The sequence below is a fragment of the Pinus tabuliformis genome, chromosome 6 (genome assembly GCF_031772625.1).
Source record: "Pinus tabuliformis cultivar Carrire ecotype Pingquan chromosome 6, CPIR1, whole genome shotgun sequence".
NCBI lineage: Eukaryota > Viridiplantae > Streptophyta > Pinopsida > Pinales > Pinaceae > Pinus > Pinus tabuliformis.
In genome coordinates, this window is record NC_142292.1 from 783,505,566 (window position 1) to 783,511,092 (window position 5,527).

Here is a 5,527-nt window from a genome sequence, read left to right on the forward strand (position 1 = left end):
GTGACCTGTAATAAAATACAATACAATACATTATTTTTCATTCTGCTTTCATGATCTAGCTGAGGCGGGCATTCCCATGCTCAGCTTTATAAATTCATTTTGGTACATAGAACAGACGATCGTCTGATGGTAGACTGATAATTCTCTGCTGAACTTATCATCCTTTGAGTAGGATGATCATCTGCAGTAATAATGTACATATCAAATGTCTTTATATTTCCTGAATATATATCGCAGCCCGGATGGATGAAACTAGATCCGGGGTCTTCAAACTCGTTCGATCTTCACTCTAAGTACAAGTCGATCCATGTGAGAATTGCGCTGAAGTCGAACATGGAAAGACATCGCTTGATTACCGGTCAATAATGTAAACCGTTAACAAGCACGAGAGGAATCACCGATAATGATAATGACCCTCAAGGTACTGCAGTACAATTCACGTGGTGTGAATAAAGGACTTGGCGTCGAACACCACGCAAAATCTTCTGGTCGAAGGTCATTGATGTATACCTGTCGCCGGAAGTGAGAAACTTGCCATTGAGGCATGCAAGCTTCAAAGTACTGAGGGGGGTGTTCCTAGATCAACTTCTTGGATAATGAGCTGAAGTCGACAAGAAGCGATCCGTCAAAGGAGGGCCTTAATGAATCCCACATCAGTGACACGGAACGGAGCTAATGATTTTAGTCGAGGTGAAAACAATCTGTGAGATATGATTCAGGGTGGCAATCATGGGTGGATGAAGGATAATGTATGGCAGTGGATGGGACACGGTTGACTCTTTCTGAACAACATCTCTTGAACATATAACGACACTGATGCGATGGATCGGTAGCATTACCCCAAATGTGGATGGTTTGGCGAAGACCATGGTGACGAGACCGGTGAATGAAACAACCCAACCCGATGTGATATGGAAGACAAAGTGTCATGTTCAAGAGCGACTTGCTACCATTAAAGCTTTGAGGTTCTCCCAATTTTTCCCCAGTCATTTCTGACTAGTACCTCTTTATTTTTGTCAAGCTTGAGGAGGATAACATATGCTTGTTCTATAACCTGCCCTTCGGGCAAGCCCATCGCTATGTTTTAACGAGCTTAGCGATAGGGAAACTCGTTCTCGTCTAAAGACAAGTTTGTCGCTATTTAATCATTTTAACGAGTCTAACGACAAGGAAAACTCGGTCCTTTTCATTTTTAGAGAGTCTGAAAAGGTACAGAAAGTTAACTCCAAAATTCCTTTTTCGTCATCTAATCCCTTAAGTCCGAAAAAGTATAAAACAATACAGAAGGGATGAGTTTTCGATAATTTTAACGAGCCGAATAAAACAAGCGCTCGACCTTTTTGTGCAATAATCCCTCAGGTCCAAAAAGATTAAAATCTAGAGGAGGGATAGCTCTTCCAGTCACTTTAACGAGCTGGAAGGCCAAAACTCGGCAAACTTTTCATATTTTACGAGTCAGGAGAAAAGAGCTCAAAGAAGACTCATCTTTTGAGGAACGAGTGATAAACAGGGATAGCAGCAGATTCCAGGTACAGGTTGGAATTTTCCAATCACGGCAGTGTCACAAGGACGGCTAGGTGAAATCACTCTTCACAGCTGTTCCTCAAAATGGGTAAACAATCATATGGGGGTGAACGATCGGCCAAATGGAATGGAGGTGGCGGGTGCAAACACGACCAAGACTTTTTATGGCTAATAAATTTACGATCACAATGGTTATTTACCGGTATGGGTTAATTTTTTAATGAGCTTGAACTCTGGGGGAAACTCTTGCTCACGCTTTTCTATTTTTTAACGAGCATAAATTCCACGGTAAAACTGCTCGAATTTATGGTCAAGTTTTGATTTTTTACCATTACTAGCTTTTCTCTTTTCAAGTATAGTACTGCATTTTCAATTGCTGCAACAAACTTTGTTAGAAATGAATAATATTTGCATGAAAATGAGATTATAACCCTAATATTTCACTTTGAACTTCGTAAAAAGCCATTAAAAAGGTGTTTTTACCTCTCATTTACCATTTCATTTGCATTTGGTTTGTTGGAGCTCTGGAGGTGCCTCTTCTTCCTTGATTTTCACCAGCTGATTCCGGGAGATTCTGCGGACGATTTTCGGCGCCGTCTGGACCAGGCAGGAGCTAAACCCTAGCTCTTTCTTTTCATGGTTTCATTTTCTAGTTTTAGGCCTGTTTTCCAGTATTTCTGAGCCCCAGGGGTTTTGCAAAATCGCCCTAGTTTCACCGCAGGTTCCCCTTTCGAAACCTGCGCTGAAGGTCAAGCTGCCTTAAGGTAGCCTGACCCTCAGCGCAGGTGGGAGACTCTCTGCCTGCGCTGGGCTCAAAAACTGAGTTTTTAGGTCATTTTTTGATGATTTTTTCGCCAGTTTTTCATCAAAATCAGGAACTTACTCTTTCTCTTGCTTGCTTTGCAGGGAACTTTGAACAAAATGTCCCTTACGTGGCGAGAACGAGAACATGAAGAGGAGGACATGATTGCCCTCCATGACCCGGTCACGGTGAACGCGTTGCGGAACTGTGGCCTGCTGAAGTTCTTCCGTATCTCTAGCATGAGAGCACAGATTTCTTTACTGCAGTATATGCTTGATGCTTGGGATCCTGTTAACCAAGTATTCCAGATTAGGGGAAAGTCAATCCCCTTGACCATAGAGGACATGTACTTCTTGACTGGGTTGTCAAGACGAGGTGCCCCCATTTCCTTGTCAGGTACGGCTCGGGGGACTGATTCCACCAGAGATTATGTCCGCCAGTATTGCAGGGAAGGTTCTCAGCCGAGCAGAGATGGCAAGATTGTTATCCGTGAGATTACTGATCGGGCTCTCAGGTCCATTCTGTACACTATTGGTAGGATGGCCGGTAGCGCAGCTCTACATGTTGCCAACAGATCTTATATGCAGCATGCCTTGGAGTGTCTCCAACCGAAAGTATTCAACTGGTGTGATGCAGTACTTGTTCAAATGAAAAGTCGATTGACCAAGGTAAAGGATGGGAAGCTGAAGAACTTTGGATTTGGTTCTATTCTGACTACCTTCGCCTTGGAGAAAATCCCACTGATGCAGCCTCAGTACATCATACTCGACTTGCCTTCTCCGACCGAGCCACGCATGCAGAGGTGGGTCGACCACATGTCCAGGCATGCTGGTCAACCTCAGATTACTTTTACTGAGGCCTTCTTCAGGTGGTTCGAGCGCCAGGAGATGGCGTTTTCTGAGTATCCATATGTGGGTATGGATTTCCGAGGTGATCCGGATTTGGTGCTACCGGATGGCGAACAGTGGGGCGCCATTGGTAAACTTCTTGACCATATTACTATTTACTGTTCTTATTTATAATGTTGCTGTGCTTTATTCTATCAAGACTTTTAATTGTACTCTTGGGTGCATGCAGATATTGGTCCTGTTCGTCCAACAGTTCGTCCGAGACCGCCAGTTGCTGCCCCGACAGTGGAGCCTGCTAGGAGAGCTGTTATTCGCGACCTTGACGATACTGAGACCCTTACAGCTGTGCAGGAGTAGGTTGAGAGCCTTACTCGTGGTCTTCCGGATGTACAGATTGACGAGTTACCTTTACAGCTGCAGCGGCATACTATTGGTGTGCCTAGATGATGGACTCGTCTCTTGCGCATGATTGCACAGGCCATGACGTACTATCATGAGCACCACTAGGCTAGGGTGCCCCCTAGCATCTTTTTGAGTTTTTAGGTCATATGACCAATTTTGTCTTGGTTACAGAACATTATGTATGAACTATATAAACAGCTTATATATATTTTGATTTTCGAGTTTTATTCTGGTTGATTTATGTGATCCATATGTACAATCTTTGATGATGTGTCCTTTTTATAAATGTTGCAAATGTCTATCTAACACATAGTTTGCTAATGAGTCAATTAATGTGTTTAAGTTTCTTGAAATATGTTGATATTGAATTGAATCAAATCGTCTTTCCAAGATCTTAACCCTTAGGAACATGCGATAAATAGCTGGATTGCGAACCGAATATATACCATTGAGTTGTAGTATTACGAGCTGTGAGTCTAGCCTGACAATTAGTCGGCGTATGCCACGTGTGATGGCATCAGAGAGTAGTTCTATCAACGCGCTATACTCAGCGATGTTATTCGTTGATTGCCCAATACATACACCTCTGAAACTTACTAACTCGCCGCTTGGATCAAAAATGGCCCAGGCTGCGGAGGATAGGTTCCGCGAACTACGACTCGCTCTGTCGGCATATCCAACACATGTCTCCAGAAGGTTTGACATCTGCATCAAATGAAAAAGGTGGATCACTCGACCAGAACAAATACTTTAGCGAAAGCAAAAATACAACAAAAGCATGCAGGTTACTATTTAAGCATAGTAACGCTTGAGGTACAACCCGTTGCGGGGTTGCGCCAGTGGAATTCCATCGTAATCCATTAACTCGTAGGCTCCTTTTGCTAACACCCTTTTAACAATATAGGGGCCCATCCATAAGGACTTGAATTTACCTGCTCCCAATTTATCGGATTCTTGATCATAAAGCAAGACCAAATCACCTTCTGAGAAGACACGGGGTTTGACATTTTTGTCGAACTGAGCCTTGACTCGTTTCTTATGAGCTTCGTTAGCCAAAGCGACATCACGATGGGTTTCATCCAATTGGATTAGTTCCAAGAAACGAGCCTCTTCTTCTGAAGTTCCAGGGAGGAGATCAATTGCGAGTTTAAGCGACGAAATTTCGCACTGGATTGGTAAGACTGCTTCCAGGCCATACACCAGTTGAAAAAGTGTGAACCTGGTTGTGTTCTTTACCGACGTTCGGTAAGCCCACAAGACTGAGTACAGGATTAGGTGCCACCTTCTTTTATGAAACCCAATCATCCTTTGCAACATACGCTTCAGGACCTTGTTGATTGCCTCAACTTGTCCGTTGGCTTGCGGATAATAGGGGGTAGAGCTGTCGTGAGATAGCCCTAGCTTGGCAGCTAATTCGACCATCATGTGATTGCGAAAATGCGACCCATGATCTGTAACTATAGCCTATGGTACGCCGAACCTGGCACATACATGATTGAAAAAGAAAAGGGCAGCTGTTTCACCAGTGTTATCCAATGTAGGCATCGCCTCGGCCCATTTGGTAAAATAGTCAACAGCGACTATAATATACCCATGCCCCCCTGTCGAGGTGGGGTTACATTGCATGAAATCGATGCCCCGCTTGGCGAAGGGCCCAACAGCAACTATTGGCTGTAAAGGTGCGGGTGGTCGTCTGGTTTTGCTATCAAAGATTTGACAAGCATGGCAACTTCTGACTGCGGTTATGCAATCTTTGAACATGGTTGGCCAGAAGTATCCTGCTCATAAGATTCTTTGTGCTGTTGCATATCCAGACTGATGCCCCCCACACGCGCCTGAATGACAATCATTCAGGGCTTTTTCGGCCTCCCCATGGGTAAGGCACCTCCTCAGAACTGTATCGACACCACGACGGTAAAGTGTATCACCGACGATCATGTAGTCTTTTGCT